We start from the raw sequence: 27,233 nt of genomic DNA on the forward strand, positions 1-27,233 counted from the left end.
AAAAATCTACAAATAATACAACATTCTTCCTACTGGAACATCTCTGAGAGGCTATAACATGATTTGACTATACAAAACATTATCACTCAGCTCTATTGCTTCTCTCTCTGCTTCAGTCATTGTGCTCCATGAAGGGGTGAGATACTGGTATACTTCATTCCACTTCTTACCTAGGTACATAGTTAAGCTGAGTACACAGGGGCCGAAAATTGCCAGTTCGCAGGAACTGTGTACCCCCCCCCCCCCCGACAGAAGCCGGTCTCACAATTGGCTTCTATTCAATGAGCAATGGCTGCAAGCGCTGATCACTGTGTTTTGACGTGGGGGAGGGGGGCAGTTTCCCTGTCAGAACACAATAGCTCAGCGGGGGAGATCACGACACTAACATCGCTTGGTTAGTACTGCGGCCTCTCAGGTTTTTTTTTTGTTCAGCCTGCTTTTTTTATTGGTCTTATGTAATATTCTACTTTTCTGAGATACTGAACATTGGGTTTTCACTAGCTGTAAGCCATAATCATCAGAATTAAAAGAGAGAAATGCTTGAAATATATCACCCTGTGTGTAATGCATCTATAAATTATATGAGTTTCACGTTGTGAAGTGAATTACTGAAATAAATTGACCTTTTGATGATATTCTACTTTTATAAGATGCACCTATCGTTGAAGAATTTTTGGGGGTTGGTTCTACTCTCTCTTGCAATTTTTCCTTCATTTTGAGTTTTTCCAGCCTTGATTTTTCTTTTTACATATACTGTTATATTCTTTATAACTTTAAGATGATGATAGTGTTCTTTCATTTTTATAATTTTTATGCTCTTTTTCTCATTACTTATCTTTTTTAACTTCGGTCTTGAGCCACATAGGTTTTATTTTTTGGTTTGTTAACTTATTGACAATGGAAATATATTTTCCATATATGTTTTGTATATTTTTGTATGTTTTTATCTTTCCAGTATGTGCTTGTTGTTTGCTGCTTACATTAAATGAAATCATGTTAAAGTCACTTCTACCCAGATGATCTTTTATATCATCATTTCTAGTTGGACCTTTTATCAACTGTGCAATAAAACTGTCTTGTAATAGGTTTATACATTTCTGCCCTTTAACTGTTTCAGCAGCGCCATTACTCCAGTCAATTTCAGGGTAGTTAAAATCACCCATTATTATCGCTGTCCCAGCCCTTGCAGCACTTCTGAGTATTTTTAATACGGTCAGCATAGCCTGGACAGTCCCTGTTCCATAGCTCTGGTCTTTCCTGTATCAAAGCTATTATAGCTTTAGAAGAAAAGTCTCATGCTGCCATTGGTGATGTCAGCTGCTGCAAATAATTAGTGGATCTGTTGAGGATAAAAGCACAGGTGAACACAAGTTGCTCTTCCTCATCTTTGCACCCAGGAAAATGGCAGCAAACCCACTTCCTGTGTACAAACCCAGCACATTTCAGGAAGAAAAAAGAAAGTGCCTTGTTTTTTGCTGATAAATGCACCACAGCTATCCATTTGTAAAAGCAACTGTGCATTTTGATGCAATAGATGCGGATAGGAATGTAATGTTGACCTTGGATGCAACACTTTCCTTTCCTCTTTTCCTAAACATGGATACATTCTATTTAACTAAATGTTAATAATCTCTGTGTATGAATACTGACATTACATTGCCTTGTGTGCCTCCAACTGTTTTTAGAAAAGTCTTCCAAACCCTGCTAGATGTTGTATTTTAGACGTTCATGTGAATGTAGCCTAAAGGTGGTGGTTGCATTAGTTTTCTTATTTTAGGATTTTTTTTAAATGTATTTTTGCCTGGTGATCCAGCCAGTAACACACTTTGTCTTAGGGCATGGGTGTTAAAGGGGTTGTAAAGGTTTGTTTTTTATTTTCTAACTAGGTTCCTTTTAAAGTGGTTGTAAACCCTTACAACACACTTTGACCTACAGGTAAGCCTAGATTAAGGCTTACCTGTAGGTCCAAGAAATATCTCCTAAACCTACACGGTTTAGGAGATATTTGCCGAAAGACGGGCACCTCTGTCTATGGCGCATGCTGAGCACATACTGAGCGCTCCGCCGTCAACGGCAATATGCCGCGCGTGGCGGCTCCCATGCGCGGGAGTGATGTCATCACGGCTTTGCCGAATGACAGCGGCAGAGCAGCGAAACCCACCGAGAAGGTGGATGCGCCGGACTACAGGGGACAGCGGTGACTTCGCTGGCTCCTGTGTCAGGTAAGTGACACATAATGGACTACTATGTGATGCATAGTAGTCCATTATGCTTTACCTTTGCAGGGAATGAAAGAGGAAGTAAGCTCATCAGGGTTTACTTCCTCTTTAAGCTAGTGCATTGTTAGTTCACTTACCTTTTCCTTCGATTCCCTTTTAAATGTTTTTTTTTCTTTGTTTTCTTTGTCTGAATTTCTCCCTTCCTGTTCCTCCTCAGTAAGCTGTTCAGTAAGCTGTTTTAGCTGACTAAACACCACTCGGATGATGGTGTGAAGTTTACTGAAGAGAAACAGGAAGTGAGAAATTCAGAAACAAAGAAAAAAAAAATTTAGAAGGGAAATCGAAGGAAAAGGTAAGTGAACCAACAATGCACTAGCTTAAATGAACTTATTTAGAAAAAAAAAAAAATGAAGCGTTACAACCCCTTTAAACTCGATTTTATTGCAGACCACATCAGCATTATGGTTGCCCTCAAAGGGCTGGTTGTATCTGTATAACTATACAAATTTATCCAGAGCTTTTTTTCTCAGAGAATAGATGTACAATCACACACCCCCGTGAACCACATTGAATGATGGGTGTGGCCAAACTGCACAACAGTGGGAGGATATTAAAAGGGCAATAAATACCAGTAGTGCGTTATGTGCAGAGTTCAGGGATGCACTATGTACTGAGTTCAGGATTCAGGGGTGCACTATGAGCAGAGTGCAGAGCCAGCAAGGATCTATGAGAGCCACAGAGAGGAAAGCTTCTGTGCTTACAAGTGACTGTAGTGAGCAGGAAGCAGATGGCGAGAGCCAGAGGTAGCAGAATGGAGTTCTGCCACAATCTAGCTGAAAAAAGCAGGGCGAGGGCCACATAAAATGTCCCGGTGGGCCAGATTTGGCCTGGTGGCCTTGCTTTTGATACAAGTCTCATGCCCCATACACACGGTGAAATTTTCTGATGGAAAATGTGCGATTGGATCATGTTGTTGGAAAATCCGACGGTGTGTGGGCTCCATTGGACTTTTTCAGTTTGATTTTCCGACGCACAAAGTTTGAGAGCAGGATCTACAATTTTCCGACAACAAAATTCGATCGCATAAATTCCGATCGTGTGTAGACAATTCCGATGGACAAAGTGCCATGCATGCTCAGAATAAACTAAGAGAGGAAAGCTATTGGCTACTGGCCCATTTAAAGTCCCGGACGTAGTGCGTTTGCAGTCACCTATCAATCAGATTTTCCGACAACTTTGTGCGACTGTGTGTATGCAACAAAATCCGTCGGAAAAAATCAGACGGATTTTGTGGTCAGAATGTCCGACCGCATGTATGGAGCATTAGGGTAACTCCACTCTAGATAGAGGGGCAACGGAGACACCCTTTGACAACAGCATTTTCAACCCAGGGAGAGGTTAATGTTATGCCGCGTACACACGACCGGACTTTCTGGCAGACTAGGTCCGATGGTCTTCCCGACTGACTTTTGGCGGAGTTCTGACGGACTTTCCCAACGAACAGACTTGGCCACACACGAACGGACTAAGTCCGTTCGAAAGTCCGTTCGTTTTGAACGTGATGACGTAAGACAGGACTAAAAAAGGAAGTTCAATAGCCAGTAGCCAATAGCTTCCCATGCGTCATATTTGGTCCGTCGGACCAGCACACAGAAGAACGATTTTCCCTATAGGAATTGAGTCCATTGGACATATTTGAAGAGATGTTCTATTTCTAGGTCCGTCTGATTTTTGTGGAGGGGGGAATGGTGCTTAGTGAGGTTAGGCTCTAGGACAGTAGATTACTTACCTGTCCCCACATCGCTGCCTCCCTCTCCTAGAAATATAGTGCTCATGTTGAGTAGGAGACATACCTCCCAACAATAAGGGACACCTATTAGCAAAAGTATGTTTGCACAGGACACACCCCCTGCCAGGTTCCCACTAAAGGAGAATTGTACAACAAAAATATTGGTTAAACCCACAAGTGCTTTTTTACCACTACTTACTTTATATTGGCTTTTGGAATTTACAAATGCAGCAATTTAAAAATTAGATGAAAGTTAAAGCCTTCAACTTCATACAAATTGGTCAGCTGCAAAACAGTTCAAGGCTTCACACACATAACCACAAATGGCCATAGAGTATACAAATATGGATGTATTTTCTCTGCCAGGAATCACAGGTGCAACTTACAGCCAATGGTGGTGGTGGGGGGCTCATGGCCTTCTAATGCAGGCAATATTTGACGCATGGGAATTTTATGCTCAGAAACCTGCACAAAGCAGACAGTATTCAGGTAATCAAAGAGAAGAACCACTTTTTAGTTGGCACATGACTAGGTCCCTATTACAAGAGTAAAACGACCAATCTATGCCACCATCCCAGACAGAGCACAACATTCAGGACTTGGAGGAGATGATGCATAAGTACCTCTTTGTTGCATTTCCTTTTGGTGACAGGATCCTCTCTGATGATCAAATATGCTTCCAAACCTCTGCTACCTGAAATTAGTTTTTTTCAGCCACATTGGCCACACCTGGCAGCCGGGGGAACTTACAGGCAACTTTGGAACCACATGATTGCTGACTACATTAGAATATGAAAAGCATTATAATGCTGGTGGTGAGAAGGAGGAGAAGAAGGAGGAAATGGGGCAGGCTTCATATTATTATTTATATATTTATTCCATTATAGTCAGGCCACTGAAGGTATAGCTGCAGGGGAAGCCTACAGTCATAGGCTACCCACACTTTTACAATGTAGGTGGAAGGGCAGGCAGCAGCAAATGGGGCAGGAATTTCTATGGCCAGGGTGAAGTTAGGTAAAGAAACCTACAATCATAGGCTGGTCTTCCTTTGATGATCAAGGAAAAGAGAGGCAGTCTAGAGGAGGACATCATATACTGGATGTTGGGTATGTTCTGTTTGTGAAAGGTATATACACTTTGTTACACATTTTATTATATACATATTTACAAACATATTTCAAAATTTTTATTCGCCCTTTTCATTTTTTTTCGTTTTAAGACCATCTCTTTCCTGCTCAAGCAAACACAGGCAGGAATGGCAATGCAAACTGGGTAATACCTTAGGCAAGAAGGACATCCTAGGCCTCGACACCACCTTATCCCAATGCAAAAACAAAAAAGGCTCCTTCCAAGGTTGTCAGCTGACACTTGCCTAGCAGAAGTGACAGTTACCAAGAATACCATCTTGCAGATGAGATTAGAGAAAGGAACATCTTTAATGAGTTCAAAAGGTGATTTCTGAAGCTCATAGAAAACAAGATTAGCTTTAGAAAACAAGATAAAAGGAGCAGAAACCCAACCTTTGATAGTGCTGAGTCCGAACACTTCCTACATTTTCCCACCTATGCATACCATTTATGTTTTTTAAGACTAGTTGTATATTTTCATTTTTTTAACTACTTTAGCTCCAGAAGATTTTACCCCCTTCATGACCAGACCATTTTTGCTATTTAAGGCCCCTTTCACAGGGGCGGCTGTTCTGCATGTTTTGTTATTTTGAAATTCAGCGAATCCTGGCACAGTGTTCACTTGCAGTTGTACATTGCAATTAGCTTTGTTTACGTGCGCTTACATAGTTACAAAGTTACATTGTTGGTGAGGTTGAAAAAAGACACAAATCCATCAAGTCCAACCTATGTGTGTGATTATATGTCAGTATTTCATTGTATATCCCTGTATGTTGCGGTCGTTCAGGTGCTTATCTAATAGTTTCTTGAAACTATCAATGCCCCCCGCTGAGACCACCGCTTGTGGAAGGGAATTCCACATCCTTGCCACTCTTACAGTAAAGAACCCTCTACGTAGTTTAAGGTTAAACCTCTTTTCTTCTAATTTTAATGAGTGGCCACGTGTCTTGTTAAACTCCCTTCTGCCAAAAAGTTTTATCCCTATTGTGGGGTCACCAGTACGGTAGTTCTGCACTCGCAACCTTTCCTCATAACTAATATCCTCCAGACCCTTTATTAGCTTTGTTGCCCTTCTTTGTACTCGCTCCATTTCCAGTACATCCTTCCTGAGGACTGGTGCCCAGAACTGGACAGCATACTCTAGGTGCGGCCGGACCAGTCTTGTAGAGCAGTTGAATTATCGTTTTTTTTCTCTGGAGATGGAAAGGAATTAACTAAATTAAATTTCTTTAGACATTTTGCCCAAAATGTATTCTGCTACATGTCTTTAAAGTGGAAGTAAACCCATCGATTTAAACAGTTAAAAAAAAAAAGAGGCATGCCGGGAATGCTAACTGCACATTGGCTGTGCTCTCAGCCAAACTATCAAACCATCCAATGGCTGGTATCATAACGAATCACATGTGCAGCACCATAGCAGTTGAAGATTAAACAGAGGCAAAGATGGCAGCTTCCTTGGCTGAAAACGATAGGGGAGTTTACTTCTACATAAATAATAAAAAATCACAATAAGTGGATATTGGGATACAATCAATATCCACTTATTGTGATTTTTTATTATTAAAGTGGAAGTAAACTCAAAGGGCCTAAAAACTATGGTGTATATATGTAATGTGTGTAAAATGTGCTACTTTTACTAATAGTTCTCTGAGTTTCTCATCCCTGCATTGCAGGGAATGAGAAACAGAAGGATCGTTATCCCTGTACAGAGCTCTGTGTTGATTGTCAACACAGATTTCTGGGCTGCAATTGTACACAGCAATTAGCAGGTTCCAGCCGTAAATCATTGGCCGGGAATTGCTGACAGGCCCCCACTGTATACAATCACAGCTGGTGCCTGACGGGGGGTCTGCTGGCGCGTGCCCTAAACCCGGAAGTAGGCAGCGCTGTATGACTACATTGCTCTGCCTACAGTACATTGCAGGCGGATGGTCAAGAAGTGGTTAATCATTTCATTTTTTTTTTTATTTGTTCCTCATAAGGATATCTCTGCTGTTGTCAAGCAAACACAGGTAGGGACAACAATGTAAAATTTATAACCAAATGCTTCAAGCGATCATTTTCATGGACTACTGGGTGTCTAGGATGTATTACTGGGTGGAGGTGGCCCAATATGCACTCAAGCTATTAATCTACCCTGCTGCACGTGTCATGTCAGAGAGGTGGGTCTTGGGGGGAAATTTGAATCAGACCTTGGTCACAGGGGTCTTCCAAACTCCCACTACAAGATGTTACAAAGTAAAACTTTTTCGTATATGTTTAAGGCGGAACTGTAAAGAAATGCCTTTACAGTGCACAACCCCTATCTGACACTGCAATGTTTAAATGCTTGTTTATATGGTGGACATGCACCATGGTCAGGAGATTTTGGATCAGGGTTTACAATTATATATATATCCTTAACCAGATTAACCTGACAAAATCAGCAAAACAAGCGGAAGCCTCCAGATGCCAAAGACGACTTCTTACATTCATATTCATTTCAGCTAAAATAACTATAGCCAGAAATTGGAGGTCTGCTGCCCTGCCATTTGATCAGCTTAAACACAAAGTGTTGTTGCTTATGTTGAATGAAAGTTTAACAGCAATAGTACAAGATAAGATGAAGTTGTTTCATAAAATATGGGATCCATGGATTAGATACCTGACAAATGACCCCAGGATGCTCACAAACTAGATCTAGTCTTAAGAAATGGGTCTCTGGGCACGGAGCCGCAGTTCCCCCCCCCCCCCCCCCAACTTTCCCTTCTCTGCCCTCTCCTCTGTACGTTTTCTCTACTTTGTCTTACCCCTCCCCCCTTTTAATAATTTTTAATTATTGGGTTTAAATTTTTGCTATACTTGTTACATTGTTTCTCTCATTCACCCTTGGCGGATCATTGTCTAGTTGGGCTATGGAGGGAGATACCCGCGCGACCGGAGGAACCAGACTCCCCCGATAGTCAGATGGGGAGCTGGTTCCTCCCAGAGGGTTGAACATACGTTAGGGCCTAGGATTAGAAATATGCATTAGGACATAGATGATGTGGTACTGTGTACAGTTTAACATTCTTAGGCGAGAAAGGCATATATACCACACTTGTCTAAGAAAATAAGTTACAGTCAACATCAGGAGGTGATAATGGTCCATTTTTGATATAAGAGGAGGAATCCTCAAGTATATTAGAATATTCAATGTATGGCTCCCTAAACACATTGTATCCTGCACAATAAAAAGTTGAGATCTTTGTTCCTTGTATTGCAAATCTTTAATAAAAACGATTGAAACACAAATGCTTGTTTATGCCTAGTGTACCAGTAGAAATAACATTCACTTACCTTTATACCTTGCTCCCTCAGATACTTCCTTCAGTGCAACTGGTCCTTCTGCGATTTGGTCTAGCCGGTGGTCGTAGATGTGATATCATTTCACACAATGCAGGAATAATAGTCCTGCACTCCAAGTGAGGATACCAAGGGCCTGCTCACAAGCCAGAGCATCTGAGAGAAGAGGTGAGTGTCGGCTGTCTGGGAAGTGATAAGAGTCATAAAAGTGCTAGGAAAAAAATGAGCATTCAACCCTTGCAGTGCAGGGGAGTCCTATTGCAAGGGTAGTTTTCAGTCATTTTCCTAGAGTTCAGCTTTAACTAATAAAATACTTTATGGGAATATGGGCATACAGCAGGGGTTTGTCGTGCACCTGTGGTGAGAGTGTACAGCATTTACATTTAATTTCAAAGGATGTAGTTAGGAGCTGTGAAAAAGGCAGCTCTTGAATGGACTAAGTAACAGCATTCTGATCTGCTCTAATCAGCCCAAGGTAAAAATTATAGTCTGAATATAATGTCCCAATTAATAAAAAAGTAGTTAAGGTGTTGACAGTTGAAGAGCTAGCTATCAATGAGTTGAGTTGCATATTTTTGGCCTTAGAAGGATTTTTGAGTGCGCTGATCTGTGCACACAGGGGATACAAATCTGTAGCCCAAGGAGTGAGCTATCATGGGCAAGTGAAAGGTCTGGACTGGCCAGCAGGTGACCCAAGAAATTAGAAATTAAATGAAAGGAGAAAAACTAGAAGTGCCACCAAAAAGGTGGGGGTAGGTAGGTGTCAGCCAGGTGCACTTCAGTTTCACTGGGCAGATGTATAGGTGGCATCCAGATTTACTGTCAGTGTTATTGAAATGAGTGTGTAAATGGCAGCCAGGTGCACTTTCATTGCCATTGGAATAGTGTATAGATGGGAGCCAGGTGAGCTGTCAGTATAAAGACTCAGGACCTTTAAACCTCTCCCACTATTAAATGCAATGTGGCCACACCCAGCATTCAGTGTGGGGCACTATAATTAGTCTTGGCCACAACTCCATATCTACTCTGCCTCTATTCTTGGGATTTACGATTTTCAACTTAAGTATATTTACAAGTATTGCATAAGTGTTAAAGGTTTTTATTGACAATTACATTAAGTTTTTGGAAAGAGTCAATATTTGCAGTGTTGACCCTTCTTTTTCATGACCTCTGCCATTCGCCCTGATATGCTGTCAATCCACTTCTGGGCCAGATCCTGACGGATGGCAGCCCATTCTTGCATAATCAATGCTTGGAGTTTGTCCGAATTTGTGGGGGTTTTTTTGTTCACTCGCCTGTGGAGGATTGACCACAAGTTCTCAATGGGATTAGGGTCTGGGGAGTTTCCTGGCCATGGACCCAAAATTTTCGATGTTTTGTTCTCCAAGCCACTTAGTTATCACTTTTGCCTTATGGCAAGGTGCTCCATCATTATTGAAAAATATAAAAGCTGTTTTTTTAATAGATTTTCTCCTGTCTGTGATAGTGATTGTTTAGATCTAGAAGTTGCATAGCAACGTTCAATTGATTTTCTAATCATTAGTAGGGGTCAAAGCGTCATTCATTACAGTGATTTTTTGACTGTAGATGAGAAGGTTCAGAGAAGCAGGGTGGAAAATATGTGTCAAATGCATGAATTTCTAACAGTAAATGTGTTTTTTGTTCAGGAATGTCTATTCATACAATATTGATTGTTAAAAGTAAACTTTTGCAAAGTACTTTTGTACGACATTCGTTAAAGGGGTTGTAAAGTCAGAAGTTTTTTTTTCATCTTAATGCATTCTGTGCACTAGGATAAAAATCCCTTCTGTGTGTAGCAGCCCTCCTTGGCCCACCTAATACTTACCTGAGCTCCATCTCTGTCCAGTGATGTCCACGAGTATCTCGGCCATCCGAGACTGTCTCTCTTGACTGGCTGAGACACAGCAGCAGCGCCATTGGCTCCTGCTGTTGTCAATCAAAGTCGGCTAGCCAATAAGGAGAGGGTAGCGGGTTACGGCTCCATGACTGAATGGATACAGGGAGCTGTGACTCGGCTCAGGTGCCCCTATAGCAAGCTGCTTGCTGTGGGGGCACTTAACAAGAGGGAGAGGCCAGGAGCACAGAAGAGAGACCTAAGAAGAGGATGGCATGCTCTGTGCAAAACCACTATATAGAGCAGGTAAGTATAACATATTTGTTATTTTTATAGAAAAAAAAAAAAAAAACAAGCCTTTGCAATCACTTTAAGTCAAAAAATTAACTGATGGAAATTTCATATAAATGTTCCTTTGGAAATCTACTAGTGTATGGCCAGCTTTAGACTATTTGGCTGGGTTTGTCATTCCATCTTTTCCATATTGAAACCCTGTTTGGGTCAAGGGCAATAAATTCTTTCTTTGAAACAAGTATGGCCAAAGCTTTTATGGTCATACTTCTGTTATGGATCACAGGAGTGCAGTTTGCTCTACACTCTTGTGACCCATTTTGAGCAGACAGCGGGCTAAAAATGCAGCTTGCTTGTACAAAAAATCTTAATTATACACGATTAATTGCAATGGGTTCTATTTTCCTTTTTAAAATTGGTGGTAAAATGCGGTATTTCATTAAAATATGCGGTATTTATCTCATGAAACCATGTGGTATTATATCTCATGTGATATCCAGTTGGATGGATACAGTGGACAGAAATTAGAGCCCCTGTCAGTTTTTATTTCAACATGTGCTGTAACATACTGAAGCGGAGCATGATCCCCTCTCTTCAGAGACTGGGTCGCAGGGCAGTATCCCAACATGATGATGACCCCAAACACACCTCCAAGATGACCACTGCCTTGTTAAAGACGCTGAGGGTAAAGGTGATGGCCAAGCATGTCTCCAGACCTAAACCTTATTGAGCATCTGTGGGGCATCCTCAAATGGAAGGTGGGGGAGCACAAGGTCTATAATATCCACCAGCTCCATGATGTCATCATAGAGAAGTGGAAGAGGACTCCAGTGGAACCCTGTGAAGCTCTGGTGAACTCTATACCCAAGAGGGTTAAGGCAGTGCTGGAAAATAATGGTGGCCACACAAACTATTGACACTTTGGGCCCAATTTGGACATTTTCACTTAGGGGTGTACTCACTTTTGTTGCCAGTGATTAAGACATAATGGCTGTGTGTTGAGTTATTTTGAAGAGACAGCAAATTTACACTGTTATACAAGTTGTACACTCACTACTTTTATATTGTAGCAAAGTGTAATTTCTTCAGTGTTGTCACATGAAAAGATATAATAAAATATTTACAAAAATGTGAGGGGTGTACTTTTGTGAGATACTGTATATATGGAAATACTGTATATAATACATTTCCTAAACGGAAATGTTTCTTTCTCAGTTCGGTTCTCGACAGTTCTCAGAGGAAAATTATCTCTGCAGCCTGTTTTTGAAGCCGAGAACTTCTCAACTGGAGCACAGAGGAGAAGTTTTTCCTCTAAAAATGGGCGAGATCTGTATAGAAGGAGGTGGGCTGCCTGTAATCCTGTGAGATATTGGGACATTACAGTGCTGCCCAGTTTAAAAAGTGAAACCAAAGATAAAAAGAACCTGTAATCACATGTATAGACACATGGTAGCTAATATATATCTATCTATATATAGATATATAGAGATCTATAAATATATATATATATATATATATATGTGTGTATATATATATATATATATATATATATATATATATATATATATATATATATATATATATATATATATATATATATATATATATATATAGATACAGGCATACCCCACCAATATGTGCTGTGAATTGCTTCCAGCATTGCTACTGTTTCTTCTTGCTGGAAGCCACCATTGTGTTGAAGCCCAAAGCAGTCATTTCCTTGTTAGAAACTCTCTCCCTCTCCTAATGACGCGTACACATGATCTGAATTCTTGTCGGAAACAGCTCTGATGGTGTCCCGTTGGAATTCCGACAGAATTACGCTCAAACTGTCTTGACTTCACACGATCACACCAAATTCCGACCGCCAAGAACGCGTGACGTACAACACGTAAGACGGGACTAGAAAAAGGAAGTTCAATACCCAGTAGCCAATAGCTTTCATCTCATAGTTGAATCTGAGCATGTGTGAGTTTATGTGCATCAGAATTGCATTCACATGATCGGAATTTCCGATAGAAAGTTTTTCCATCGGGAAAATTGAGAACATGCTATCAAATTTTTGCTGGTGGGAATTTGGCCAGCTAAATTCTGATGGAGAATACACACGGTTGCATTTTCCGATGAAAAGCTCTCATCAGTCTTTTGCTGGTGAAAATTCCGATCGTATGTATGCAGCATTAGTCAAAAATAAAATGTCACTTTCTGCGATTAAAGTGTGTGCATTTCCTGTATTGTTAAGTGGTGGCTCGGTGAGAAAGGAAGGCCAACAGAAGCTCACAGTGTTGAAGTTCACACAGTGCTACTGAGGGGGAAATGAGAGAATATTAGGGAGATAAGATAAGAACTGCTATAGCCAGCAACACTGATCATTGTAAGCTGCTGGCTCACCACTGGTAGAATATAATAGCTCAGAAGGAGTGATTGGTTCTTTTTTTTTTTTTTGCTCAACACCCTGCAGCAGTAAATCTTGAGGCGGTCAGAGCAGGGGGAAACGGTGCCTTGCATTTTAAATAGCATAGGACCCTATTTTTAATGCTATGCCTGCAAAAGGGGCCATCATGAAGTCATCTATCAGGACTTTTTTTTATTAAAGTGGGGTGCCCCTAAAAAAAAAAAATATTAAAAGTCAGCAGCTAGAAATACTGCAGCTGCTGACTTTTAATAATCGGACACTTACCTGTCCCAGGGTCCAGCGATGAGGGGGAACGAAGCCCCCCCCCCTCGTTCCCCGCTCTGCTCGCGGCGCCGTCATTCGTACTATGGGCACCCGGCTGTGGCTTCACAGCCAGGCACCCACTGCGCATGCCCGAGTGGCGCAGGGCGCTGTGATACGCCGCACAGTCATCTGATGTCACCAGCCCGGGCAAGGAAGAAGGCAGACTACGAAGGACCCCCTAGCAACAGGTGTTTAGAGGTGAGTAAAAAAAAAAAATTCCAATTATTTTTTATTTATTTTTTTAAGAATTTTAACCACTTTTTTATTTTTTGGTGGCAATACCACTTTAAGGATCCACTTTAAATGTTTCTGTGGAAGCCAAAAATAAACTCTGATTATTTGAAAAAAAAGTAACTTTTTCAGAATTGTATATTTAAAGCAAAGCTGCATACAGTAAATACGAACCGCATTACTGGAATTCAGCAAAACCTTATTTAATACATTGTTATTATTTCCAAAATTATGTGTACGACAATAGTTTCACATCTCATTTGTAAACTTTGTGTACCATCCCAAAGCTTCTTTTTCCCTTTTTTTTTTTTTGCCTTCTACATGAGGTTTACTCATAATAAACATTTTCATATTACAAAATTTCAACAACATTTTTGATTTCATTTTTCAAACAGCTGCCTGAAATTTCAGTATAAACCTTATCAGCTTTACATCTTATTCGTTGGCTGAAATTATCTAGACTATGGTTAAACAATGATGCCTTTTTTGTTAGAAAATTACATTTACTGATCTACTGTCTATTAACCCCTAAGGCTCCATGCACACTAGCATTTTTTAAGCAAAAGAAATGCTGGAAAAACACTGCATAAAAAAAACACTGGTATTTACTTTTTGTAGTAGTGTTTTAGGAGCGTTTAGGAGTGTTTAGCATTTTATTAGCATTTTTGCAGTTCCTTTAAAAAAAAAGGGGGGGGGGGCTTAAAAACGCTAGTAGTAGTGTTTAGGAGTGTTTCTGCTAGAAAAATTCTCCAAGAAACTCTACAATAACAATTGTAGTGTGCATGGACACATAGGATAACACTATTTAGCTTCTAGGAGCAGAAAAATGCTAATAACAGCTCAGTGGGGTGATCAGCAGAAGAGGTAAGTATTTACATTCTTCTTGAAAGGTACAGCTGTATTTTACATATTCAGCTTAGCATCAGAGTTGGTTTAATAGATTTAGTTGTGTGTGTGCTTCTTTAGGCATACATTCACGTGCATGCATGTGGGCCAAATAAAATGTCATGAATATTCATTAATGTTTCTTTTAGCATATGTTTTTACCTTGTATATGTATGTGTGTATGTATGTATGTATGTATGTATATGTGTGTGTGTGTGTGTATATATATATATATATATGTAAATAAATTACGTTATAAATGAAATCTATATTTCCTTGATCACATCTGCATAATTTTAAGCATAATGAGGACCTTAGTTCAAAAGTTACTATCAATTCACCTAAAATAAAATGATATATTACATCAAAGACGCATGATATATGTTTCTGCCCTATAGCGTATTCTCCACAGTAATTTATGGAGAACTGCCTTCTGTGGCACAGGAGAGTAGTGAAAATAGGACATAAAAACTCTGCACAGCCAGGTGGATGGCACCAGTGTTCTTTCCACCCACAGCCTGCGAACTGTAGAGTTAGGCTACTTTCTCCCATTGCAAAAACGTGGTAAAAACACATTATAGATTTTTTATATTGAAATGTATATTGGAAAATTGTGGGGCCCTTTTAGTGTTGTGGTTGTCTTTTAATAAAACATTAATCTTAAAGCAGGAGTCCGCCGGGAGTTCCGCCGTTTTTTTTTTTTAAAGCCAGCAGCTACAAATACTGCAGCTGCTGACTTTTAAAATAAGGACACTTACCCGCCCAGCGCGCCCGCGATGTCGGCACCCGAAGCCGATCTCTCGATCGTCTCTCGGTTGCTGCCGCCACCATCTTGGGTATGGGAATCAGGAAGTGGAGCCTGTCGGCTTCATTTCCCGGTTCCCTACTGTGCATGCGCGAGTCGCGCTGCGCAATAAGGATGGTCCCGCTGTCTCTGGGATCTGTGTGTTTCCCAGCAGGCAGCGGGGGACTTTCGGAAAGGGGCGTAGATTCTGCAGAATCTACGCCCCTTTCCGCAGATAGCTATGCCGGAAGTGGGTGCAGATACCTGTACTGTACAGGTACCTGCACCCCCCTCCCCCCTGAAAGGTGCCAATTGTGGCGCCGGAGGGGGGGAGGATTCCAATGAGCGGAAGGTCCACTTTAGGGTGGACCTCCGCTTTAATGTAACAATAAAGGTTTATATATTTATTACTGTATGTGTCTGAGTCTGTGTGAGATACTAGTACATGTTTTGTGAAAAAGTATGAAAAATTGAATATACCCTATAGTTTCCCCAATATTTCCTCCCAGTCTCCTTAGTTTCTTCTGTATTCATTAACATTCTGCTTTATTGCTTCTTCCTTGTACAACACTACTGCCCTCAGCTCGCTACATTGAGTTTTATGCATTTTGTGACTATTTCTTGCCCGCACCTTCCTCCCCCTACCCCCTAAACCATGCGTCAGCTAGCTGGAAAGCTTTTTCCTCAAAGTTCTTTACACCCCTACCCTAGCAACACCCAACATTGGGCACGTGGGCCCAAAATAAGATATTGCACCTGTCATTTAGCAACTTGCAGGTACCCCAAATTATTATGATTACTACAAAGTCCAGATAGTAGTTTTCACAGTTTTTGAGGTTTAATGAGAGAAGGTTTGTGTAGCCGACATCCTGTTGTGAATGCCATCGCACATACTGGCAGACTGAATGTTTACTTTTACTGCAGTAGATCAACTCAGTAAAAATTAATTTAACACATCCTGTATTTATTCTTTGCAATATTTACTTGTGTCCATACTAATGAAAAATCTGAGCAAACTTGATGTATTTTTCCTGGGCAAGGTACTTTGTTGACATTTTAAGGGCATATACACCATACGCCTTACATCGTTAAAGTGGTATTAAACCCAAAACCAAAAATTTAATACTGTTGTATTTTTCAGCTTTCCAATCATTAGATGTGGTGGCTGCATTCGTTTTCTTTTTTTACGCTTTTCCCCTGGTGATCTGGCCAGTAACACACCTCCAGTATAACAGTGCCCCCACTCTGAATGAGGGAGCATAGGGGGCACATTTGGACAGCAGCATTGTCAAAAAAGAAATAGTGCCAAGATGAAATTCTCTTCATGGCGGCCCTGTCTTCCTAGAAACCAAAAAGGATAGAACTTCCACTATGAACCACTGAATAGGACGATCTAGGATCATCAACAACTGTGACCACAAATATATGCACCACGGCTTTGCTGAATTCTTCAGTATAGGGGCACAAAACCTAAATAAAAAAATAGGAAGGAGGTGCAGCAGCTTAGTGCATTATCATAAAGGACTTTAATAAATAATAGTAAAACACTCCATTATATACACAAAGAGAGAAAATTCACAGGCATAAAAGCAAGCACCATCAGACGCATGTCAGTCCAATAGGCTAGCTCTGAGGAAGTGGGCAAGTCCCCCGAAACGGGCACTTCCCTTCTCTTTGTGAGTGTTTTACTATTATTTATTAAAGTCCTTTACGATAATGCACTAGGCTGGTGCACTTTCTTCCTATATTTTCAATTTTAGCTGCATTGTCAGTTTGAGGGAAGGTAGTTTTAGATGAACTAGTATATTTAAATGCACTAACAAATTGAAGCTGAACTCCAGCTCATACTTTCTATGCAGTTACAGCAAACTGTTTTTTTTCCTTTTGGGATAATGGTTTTACATAAATAAAAGCACCCCTGCCAGTATTAAATGGTTTGTCTCATCTCTTTAACAGATACATTCTGCTGGAGAGCTTCTTCTTTTGAAAAACAACAGACTTACTGGCCAGATCAGCAGGTGAAAATAAAAAAATAAAATTAATGTAGCCATCGCATCTAAGAAATGGTAAGCTGCTTTAAAATAAATGTTTGCTTTTGGGTTCAATACCGGTTTTTATGCACTGGGCTATGTGAAGTCATATTTTTATTATTTAACCCACCGTCATGATCACACATGCAGAGAGGATATAAGAAGTGTCAAGGCAGAAAAAGGGTTTGATATGCAATGCTTTTTCATGGTGTATTCCATTAGATCAGCATAGATTTGAATGATTGATCAGATTCACAAAAAACGACATTGAGCAACTTTGTGAATGAATCAGTCTCCACTACACTAATGTGATGGAAGAGAGAACTCACAACTCAGGTCAGCACTAAGTTGATCCAGTTCCTCATGGGAAGGCACACTCGGGTTGATTTACTAAAACTGGAGAGTGCAAAATCTGGTGCAGCTGTGCATGGTTCTAACTTCAGCTTGTTCAATTAAGCTTTGACAATGAAACCTGGAAGCTGATTGGTTTCTATGCAGAACTGCACCAGATTTTACACTCTCCAGTTATAGTAAATCAATCCCACCGCATTTTTTTCATTACTAAACAAAAATGTAGTGTTGGAAGACTGTTCCAAATGTGTGGAGCAACTTTATCTGTGTATGTGTCCTGGGGAGCAAATAAAAAGATAAACTACAGTACTGCTATATGCCCCTACATCATGTTTTTACACCAGACATCCAAAACTGTAGACAGGTATAGAGATGTAGACAAACATTAAACATTGAGGCTAGATCAAAGCCTCAGCCTATGATTGCAGAGGTCAACTGCTTCTATTATAAGTTGTGACAAACAGCTCCTTTGGGTTCAGGGCAAACTCATGGGGGTGGGTTTACCTGCCATCCAGACTGCCCAGACCAGACATTCTCTACCAGGGTTCTGTGGAACCTTAGAGTTCCTCCAGAGGTTACTATTTGCTAGGGATTCCTTGAGCTGTAGCTGATTGGCCTCCTATTTGATGGTGCCCGCATGGTTCCAGGGCCAACTCCAATAGGCAGTGTTAGCAGCATGATACCAATGATCTTTTTAACTGTCTTTAGGAGGGGCATTTTGACCACCACTGTAAGGGTTGCATTCTTTCTCTTGACTACCAATCTAAGGGGTATTTTTCCATTTGACCCCTGATGAATTGACTTTAGTAAGGGTTCCTAAAAATGATTTTAGGGGATCCTCTAGGATAAAAAGATTGAAAAAGGCTGGCCTGAACTGTGGCATTTTAAAAGATAGAAGAAAGATAGAAATGGATAGACATAGACAGAAGATAGATAAAAAGGTTAAAGGAGAAGGGCTGTCTAACAAAGTGTAGAGGGGGTTAGATACTGGTCACATCCTTTTCCCCTCCTGGGGCATAATTTAAAGTGTTACTAAACCCACATGAGTAAAATCAGTCTGTACATGCAGTAAAGCATGATTGTTATACTCACTGTGGAACCTAAAGCCTGGTACACACTATTCGTTTTTTTCCATTCAACCCAGTAGATTGAACAAAAAAAATCTGTCAGCTCCAGTTGGAGCTGCTGTACGAACAATCTGACATTAGTACAGCGATCCCCCCCGCTGAGCTGTTGTGTTCTGACAGAGAGATGCCGGTCGGCTGCTGTTTTTCCAGCATGCCCATCCGACAGAAGCCGGCCAAACTCCCAGCTTCTGTTGGACCAGCTGGCATATACACAGGCCGAATGTTGGATGAGTTTTATTGAACCAGCCAATGCCACCTGGCATTCAGCTTGTGTGTAAGGGGCTTTAGGGGTTAATCCTCTGCATTGTGTAAAAAGTCTGTTTGATCTTGTATTCTCTGATCCTCCACTTCTTCCACAGTCCCCAAATCATCTCCTGATAGAACAGAGCATTGGAAACAAGCTGCACATGCTCAGTTTGGTGTGTATTGCTAGAGAGTTTATTTTTTTTCTTGGGAGGGTGCATGTGATCAGCACAGGGCCAATCAGCACTGTCCAGACAGAGGGTCAGTGGTCCTGCAGCCTCATAGGACAATCAGAGGAGAATGAAAAATCTTCCTACAAGCTTTAACCAGACACACATAGAAGTTACAAGACTGCTCTAACTGCTGATGAAAAAAAGGTATTTAGCAGTTTATATTTACTAAAATAATTTCCATGTTCCTTTGTACTGTGGGATACCAGATATAGTGAATGCAGGGTCCTGGATTTAGTAACACTAAGTTTTCTCTGGAAGGAGCAGTATGCGTGTGATGTAGTGTGTGTATATTATGTAATGCTTGGTACACACTATAAGTTTCTTTCGTTCAACCCAGCGGGCTCAACAAAAAAAGAGCTTGGGAGGAGCTCGCTGTACTAGCTATCAGATGTTAGTACAGCAATTTCCCCACTAAGCTATTGAGTTCTGACAGGGGGATTGCCCTTCCCCCTCAGAACACACCAGTCAAAGCTCGCTGACCAGATGTCGATTGGATGCTGTTTTTCCAGCATGCTCGTTCAGCTGGCCTCTGTCAGACATGCTCGTGTACACACAAATGTCTAATAAAGGTGAAGGGCGGGACATGAAATGTCTCCGCCCCCACCACCTGTAGGATCATGTCAGACATATTAAAAAATTTGAAATAAATGTAAAGGTGGTTTTAATTTAAAAAAAAATACTTACCAGAGATTGGTTAAAAAAAATGACAGTTGCTCCAAAATGGTCCTCTTGCATGAGCCTCAGCCTATAAAAGAAAAGAGGATGTGTCATTAGTGGGGCAGAAGACGGCGAAGATCAGAAGAGGAGCTCATCTGCACTTACCTGTCATGGATCAGTTACTTTGCCAGATAATGGTTCGGGCTGCCGCTGAGCACGGGGATGTTTGGATGAGGCAGTGTTTCTCCCTGCCTGGATCTTCTTCATTCCGTAGCCAGCCTTTGCCTTTTCCATCTGCCTCCGCCACCGCTCCTGCTGTTTTTAACACTGATCCTCCGGTTCCCTGGAGAAGACATTACTCCCTGCTTCCTTCTGGTCAGGTAAACGACGGATCCTCTGTGCCTTAGCATCCGATTTCGTCATCTTCACCTTCTTCGTTTCCTTTGGGTCCTCCTCCTATGCACGATGATGCTCGGCCTTCAACTTTGGCTAGGTTCACTGGTACATGCGCAGTTAGGCCTGGAAGATCAACACAGAGACTACATAAACGTCCACGCAGGTTTGATTCCCCGGCTGATCGTGTCACTGGGAGAATTGCTAAAAAAGGTTATTGAAAACTGTGAGTGATGAAAATTCTAGAAATGATTTAATAGTACTAATTATTCTGATTCTCATATAACCCCTTCTAGTGCTGTTGCTTCAGCTGGTATGTCACCGAAGACTTCTGTGGGTCCATCAGTGACAGTGGATCCTGTTGTCATGGTCGACTGGTAGTAAACATATGTCGTTTTTAAAAAAACAACTTTGTAAATCTAAAGGTATTACAATGCCTTCTACTGTTTTGCTTGATACTGAATGTTCAAATCTTCAATTTAATCATTCTATTTTTGTCACTCCAGCCTTTACACAGCTGAAATCTCCTGTTGATCCATTTTTAATGGAAGATCACGTTATGACGGGTCATATTCACAAATCTCCTAATTTTCTAATTTCACCTAATACGCTGCCAGCAGGGTCATCGAATGCTCCATCTACGATGGTATCCACTCCCGCTGGTGAGTTTCATAATTCTTCTCAGTTTAAAGAATTGTTATCTTCTTTTTCAAAATTTATGTCTGTTTGCTGCTTCTTTTGATTCTGTTAATCAGCCCCAGTTAACTCCTACCACTGCTGCTGTATGACTGGATCCTTTATCTGAGCCTAGTAGTGTCCCTATCTCTACCTTGGTGGCTACAGCGACTATGGTTAATGATGCTGTTAATGTGATGATTCCTCCGCTAGTCCCGGAATCTTGCTTGCGGGATGTTTTAACATGTGAATTGTCCCCTCTGTATTTTCATTTACCTGGAGCCCTGAAGGAGAGGATTTGGAAGGAGGATTATATCAATGTTTTTCCTTTACTCCCATCCCATCATAAAAATAGATTAGATAAGAAGGATGATGATAAAAGAAAAAGTGCACCACGCTCTTTTAACAACTGGCTGCAAGCCTTTTGCATTTACGCCAGTGTGCTAGGTTAGAAACGTCCTGATTTGTGTTCTGGCTTATTCCAGCAAGTTGAAATTATTCTGGTTTCTCGTGGTTTTATTATGACGAGGCCTTTCGCCAGAAATTATCCGTGCACAAATCTATGAAGTGGGGATCGAAAGATATTGGCCTTTGGCTCAATCTGTTGTTGCGGTATGATTATTACATACAGCAATGTAACCTGTAAGATTACATTATACTGTATGTAATGTGTGTGTGTTTCACTTTTTGAATTTGGCGCCGTTCTCTGTCCCCGTGCGCCTCAGCACTCACAGGGAACGGAGCTCGGCTCCGTGGTGAATCAAGCGGAGGATGAGCCGCTCACACAGCAGGGGGACATCGCTGGATCCAGGGGATAAGGTAAGCATACTCATCCTGGATCCAGCAATGCGATCCCGAGTCTGGCTTGGGGTTACTGCTAATGGTACTGAATTTTCACCCCGAACTAGACTCGGGAATACCGCCAGGGGGTTTAAAAGCCACAACACCGGTGAAAATACTAAGCATGTTGCGGTGGCTTCAAATATATCCAGAGCTACAGAAAGCTCTCGTCTTGCGTGATGGTTTCTTATTTGGTTTTCGTTTTGCCTTCCTTTTCTGGAATTGGTTGCTGCATTTTTCAGAATCTGCCTTCAGTTTCTTTTCACTTAGCCGTAGTTCATGAGAAGCTTGATAAGGAGCTACGTGCGGGTAGGATTGCTGGTCCATTTCCTTCTCCTCCTTTTGTTAACTTTTGTATTTCTCCGCTTGGCATTCCTAAAAAGGAACCATCTATCTTTTCCTATTGGGTTTTATTTGAACGATGATATTGACCCAACATGGTGTTCTGTACGGTATTCTTCGTTTGATGACACATTGTTCAAAATTAGAAATGTTGGTGCGTCTGCTTTACTTGCTAAAGCCGATATTAAGTCCACGTTTCGGTTACTTCATATTCACCCATCTGCGTTTAACTCTTTAGATTTCTATTTTCAGGATTCATATTACTTTGATAAGTGTCTCCCAATGGGTTGTTCTCTTTCATGCTATTATTTTGAAATTTTCTCTACATTTATTGAATCGGTTGTTAGTTTTCGTACGGGTTCAAATAACCTATTGCACTATTTGGATGATTTTCTTTTTATTGGTAATACCAATAAAAAGAAAATCATCCAAATAGTGCAATAGGTTATTTGAACCCGTACGAAAACTAACAACCGATTCAATAAATGTAGAGAAAATTTCAAAATAATAGCATGAAAGAGAACAACCCATTGGGAGACACTTATCAAAGTAATATGAATCCTGAAAATAGAAATCTAAAGAGTTAAACGCAGATGGGTGAATAGGAAGTAACCGAAACGTGGACTTAATATCGGCTTTAGCAAGTAAAGCAGACGCACCAACATTTCTAATTTTGAACAATGTGTCATCAAACGAAGAATACCGTACAGAACACCATGTTGGGTCATCTGATTGTTTACATTTGTTTACAAAATTTAGGATTGTGTGTAGGGATTTTGGTATTCCGTTAGCTGAAGAGAAATCTGTCTACCCTCCGTCTTGCCTTGATTTTCTCGGTATTCAGATACAGTTTTAATGGAGTTTTGTCTGCCTGATTAAAAGGTTATTAAAATTAAGATTTTATTGGATTCCGTTCTTTCTAAATGTAAGGTTAAATTGAGAGTCTTGCAATCTTTGCTTGGTTTATTGGCGTTTGCGTCTAGAGTCTTACCTATGGGTCTCGTTTTTTCGAAGAGATTGTATCGCGCCATTTCTGGCGTTTCTTCTCCTTTTTCATTTTGTATGGATTACATCTGGTATTAGGGACGATCTTAAAGTATGGCGTCGTTTTTTTTGTCTACATTTAATGGTAATTGTTTGTGGCAGGCTCCTTTTTGTTCGGCTTCTGCACTACATCTCCATATTGATAGTGCTGGATCTTATGGTTATGGTGCTTATTGGGATGGACATTGGTCTGCTGACTTGTGACCAGCATCTTGGAGAGATTCAGGTTTGATGTCTAATATTGTTTTATTACAGCTTTTCTCTGTTTTGGTAGCTTTGGAATTGTGGGGTGTTAATTTAGGAATTGTCGTATTCTACTATATTCTGACAATAAGGGCGTTGTTTTTGCTCTTAATTGCTTGTCGTCCAAATCTCTTCCTGTTCTAGCTGTACTTAGACTATTAATTATTTAAATGTTTGGACCTTAATATATGGCCTAAAGCCAAATACATTCCTGGTAAAGAGAATCTAATTGCTGATGCATTGTCCCACTCCCAAAGAATTCAGACGCCTAGTGCCGGATGCGGATCATACTGGCCTGTTGTGCACTCAACACTTATGGGACCTTCGATGAATACTTTATTCGTTGCTATTAGGGCTTCTTTGGCACCTTCCACATGGACGTCATATAAAGCTGCATGGTGTTTGTGGTGTTCCTTCTTGCTTTCTTCTGAGCATAGTCCACCCATTTTTTCTGAGGGATTAGTTTTGTCATTTCTTAATTATTTAATGTCTCCTGGTTATTCACATTCCCACATCATTAAAAGTCTGTTGGGTGTTTCCGTTTTTATACGTATGCAGGGTGGCAGATCCTGTATGTCCTTTTTCTCAGTTAAACATGCCTTAAAGAGTTACAGGAGGAAACACTTGGTTGTTGATATGAGATTGCCAATCTCTATTAACCTTTTGGGTCCTCTTTGTGACGTTTCTAAGAATGTCTGTTATTCGCCCTTATGAGTCTTTATTATTTACTTTGCCTTTTGTTTATGTTTTTTGGGGCCTTTCAAGTTTCTGAATTGTTGCCACATAAAGTTTCTGACGACACCCGTCTATTTTTTCAAGATGTTTTTGTTCACCAGGATTCTATTCAAGTTTTGCTTCGTAAGATTAAGACTGATCCTCTGGGTCATGGTCGGTGGATTACTTTACGAGCTTATCTTGTTTTTCGCTATTGTATTTACTCTTTAATTAAGCAATTTTTAAGAGTTAGATCTGTGTCACAAACAATTTTTGATTCATTACACGGGTGCACCAGTGACTATTTATCAGTTCAATGCTGTTATACGTAGATGCCTTAAAGCATTGCGTTTGGAACATCTTCAAATTTCATCTCACTCATTTCTTATTGGAGCAGCCACTGAAGCAGCTTTGATTGGTCTGAAACTGTGATTAAGCAAATTGTGGGTTGGTGGTCTAACTGTTATAGATCATATGTTAGGCCTAATTTTTGTTTTTTGTTTTAGGTGCTCCGTTTAATATATGCATTATTAGACACTCTTATGTTTTTTGGGCTCAGAAGAGAGCTGAGTGGAGAGTCTATGGCAATAATCTGTGATTACCTTATACTAGTTTTAATGTACATTGGTATGGACAACGTGGTATGCGTTGGAGTGATTTACGTCATGTTTTGACTCAATTACATAATTGCTGGCCAGTACCTTGGATCATTATTTTACATTTATCTAGGAAACAATCTTGGTAAACGCAAAACATTGGAGTTAATTTCTCAGATTAAGCTTGATCTGTTATGCTAACATACTGTTTTACCTGATACTCTTTTAATTTTTTCTGAAGTGATCCCTCGACTTGACTGGTTGCTCTGCTCTCGAGCGGCAGTATTTGGAAAAAAATCATAAACTAATTAATAGGGCTTTGGATAAATTCATTCCTTCCGTTCATGGTTTGTTGTTTCGACATGTGGACTTGGAGGGTGGTTTGCCTGGTTTTTATAGACCAGACAATGTGCATTTATCTAATATTGTCCTTGACATCTTACATTTGGATTTTCAAACCTGTGTTGAATTGGCTGTTGCCGTGGTGGAATGCCAGGCTCCTTAAAATTTGGGCCTGGTGTATGGGGATATTATAATTGATGTTATAATTATAGCTTGAGCTTAAATAGCTAAGCTATTTAGATATATAATTATATATGGTTATATGTTTTAGGAAGATTTTAATACATGCTAAGTGTATTCATTATTTTTAAAAATTGTATTTAAAGTTGATATAAATAGATTTAATATTTATACCTATAAATAAAAGGCCACGGCCAATTTAAACCACAGGTATTCATTAAAGTATTTGCATTCTTTATTTATTTAACTAATAGAATATTTTATTAAATATCAATTGTAAGTAAGTTCTGACTATGTTCCCATAACGGTGAAGGGCGGGGCATGAAATGTCCCTGTACCCACCACCTGTGGGATCATGTCAGACATATTAAAAAATCTTAAATAAATTTTAAGTTTTTGTCTTAATAATAAAAAAAAAATACTTACCAGAGATTGGTTAAAAAAATGACAGTTGCTCCAAAACAGTCCTCTTGCATTAGCCTCAGCCTATAAAAGAAAAGAGGATGCGTCATTAGTGGGGCAGAAGACGGCGCAGATCAGAAGAGGAGCTCATCCCACCCTCCCTCCCTGTCGTGGCCTAATTTATGAGGTTTTTTAATCCCTTCTTTGTATGGGGGTATTATAATTGATGTTATAATTATAGCTTGAGCTTAAATGGCTAAGCTATTTAGATATATAATTATATATGGTTATATGTTTTAAGAAGATTTTAATACATGCTAAGTGTATTCATTGTTTTAAAAAAATGTATTTAAAGTTGATATAAATTGATTTAATATTTATACCTATAAATAAAAGGCCACGGCCAATTTAAACCACAGGCATTCATTAAAGTATTTGTATTCTTTATTTATTTAACTAATGGAATATTTTATTCACTACTTCCCACCTGGCCAATGTACATATACGGCCGGGTGGGTGCCCTCTCCTTCTGAGTGGACATTCAGGAACGTCCTTCAGAAGGAGGGGGATCGCCCACGGACACGCCACATCTCCGATCGGCAGGAGGGCTCTGTGATTGGCCAATCTGATCACATGAGGGCCGTGTCCAATCACAGCCATCATGTGATGTAAACAAATGCCCAGGTTGCTAGGCAATCAGCTCTTCTCTCTTCACATGGAAGTTGTCGCTGAGGAGAGGAGAGCAGATTGCTGCAGCCGGCTGGGGATCAGTGAGTATGAGCTGTTTTTTACAGCTTTTTACTCACTGATCACCAGTCTAGTGTAAACACACATTTCCCCACACAATGTCCCCAAAACACATGTCTCCAAATAATAAAAACACCTGTCCCCCATATATGTCCCACTAAAATCACATGTCCCAATGATTATCTGCACACATATGTCTGTGATCACCTGCACACATCTGTACATGATCATTTGCGTACATATGTCCGTGATCCCACAAACCAATTATTATACACTTAACGGAATTTTTTGTTACCAAAAACATGTAGCAGAATAAATTTTGGCTTAAATTTATGACAAAATTCAATTTTATTGGATTTATTTTAAAATAGAAAGAAGAAAATATTTTTTTCCAAATTTCTGCTCTTTTTTCACTTATGTGGCAAAAAATAAAAAATGGAGTCGTGAATAAATACCACCAAAGTAAAGCTCTATTTGTGTGAACAAAATGATAAAAATTTCATTTGGGTACAGCGTAGCATGACCGCGCAATTGTCATTGAAAGTGCGAGAGCGATGAAAGCTGAAAAATGATCTCGGAAGGAAGGGGGCGAAAGTGCCCTGTATTGTAGTGGTTAAATATCAATTGTTAATAAGTTCTGACTATGATCCCACCAACCAGTAATCGTACCGAATATATGGGCTTTAGAGAGAAACCGCATGCAGACTTTCCTATTATCATCTCCAATGACTGTTATTTCTTCTTGTTCATACATGTGGGTTGTAACAAGGTGTCAGGAGCCGAACCTCTTCAATGTTGAGAAATACTGAAGACTTCTATTTTTGGTTTCTGAAAATACAATGCACTGTCT

At 40.2% G+C, this 27,233-nt stretch overlaps 1 protein-coding gene across 7 annotated transcripts in view; it reads left to right on the top strand.

Moving 5' to 3' along the window:
* SLC45A3 (solute carrier family 45 member 3) overlaps positions 1-27,233 on the top strand; it is a 91,322-nt gene that overhangs the window by 14,382 nt on the left and 49,707 nt on the right. The window contains exons 2-5 of one of the 7 annotated variants that reach the window (XM_077481208.1): positions 8,475-8,627; positions 17,181-17,290; positions 20,555-20,683; positions 20,765-20,920. The gene's annotated coding sequence lies outside the window, so the exon portion shown is untranslated. The remainder of the gene's footprint in view (positions 1-8,474; positions 8,628-17,180; positions 17,291-20,554; positions 20,684-20,764; positions 20,921-27,233) is intronic. The other 6 variants (XM_077481210.1, XM_077481211.1, XM_077481209.1 and 3 more) reach the window with 6 other exon arrangements.

Source organism: Lithobates pipiens, unplaced genomic scaffold (genome assembly GCF_037356315.1).
Source record: "Lithobates pipiens isolate NorthernLeopardFrog02 unplaced genomic scaffold, aLitPip1_a1.2 Scaffold_16, whole genome shotgun sequence".
Taxonomy (NCBI): Eukaryota; Metazoa; Chordata; class Amphibia; order Anura; family Ranidae; genus Lithobates; species Lithobates pipiens.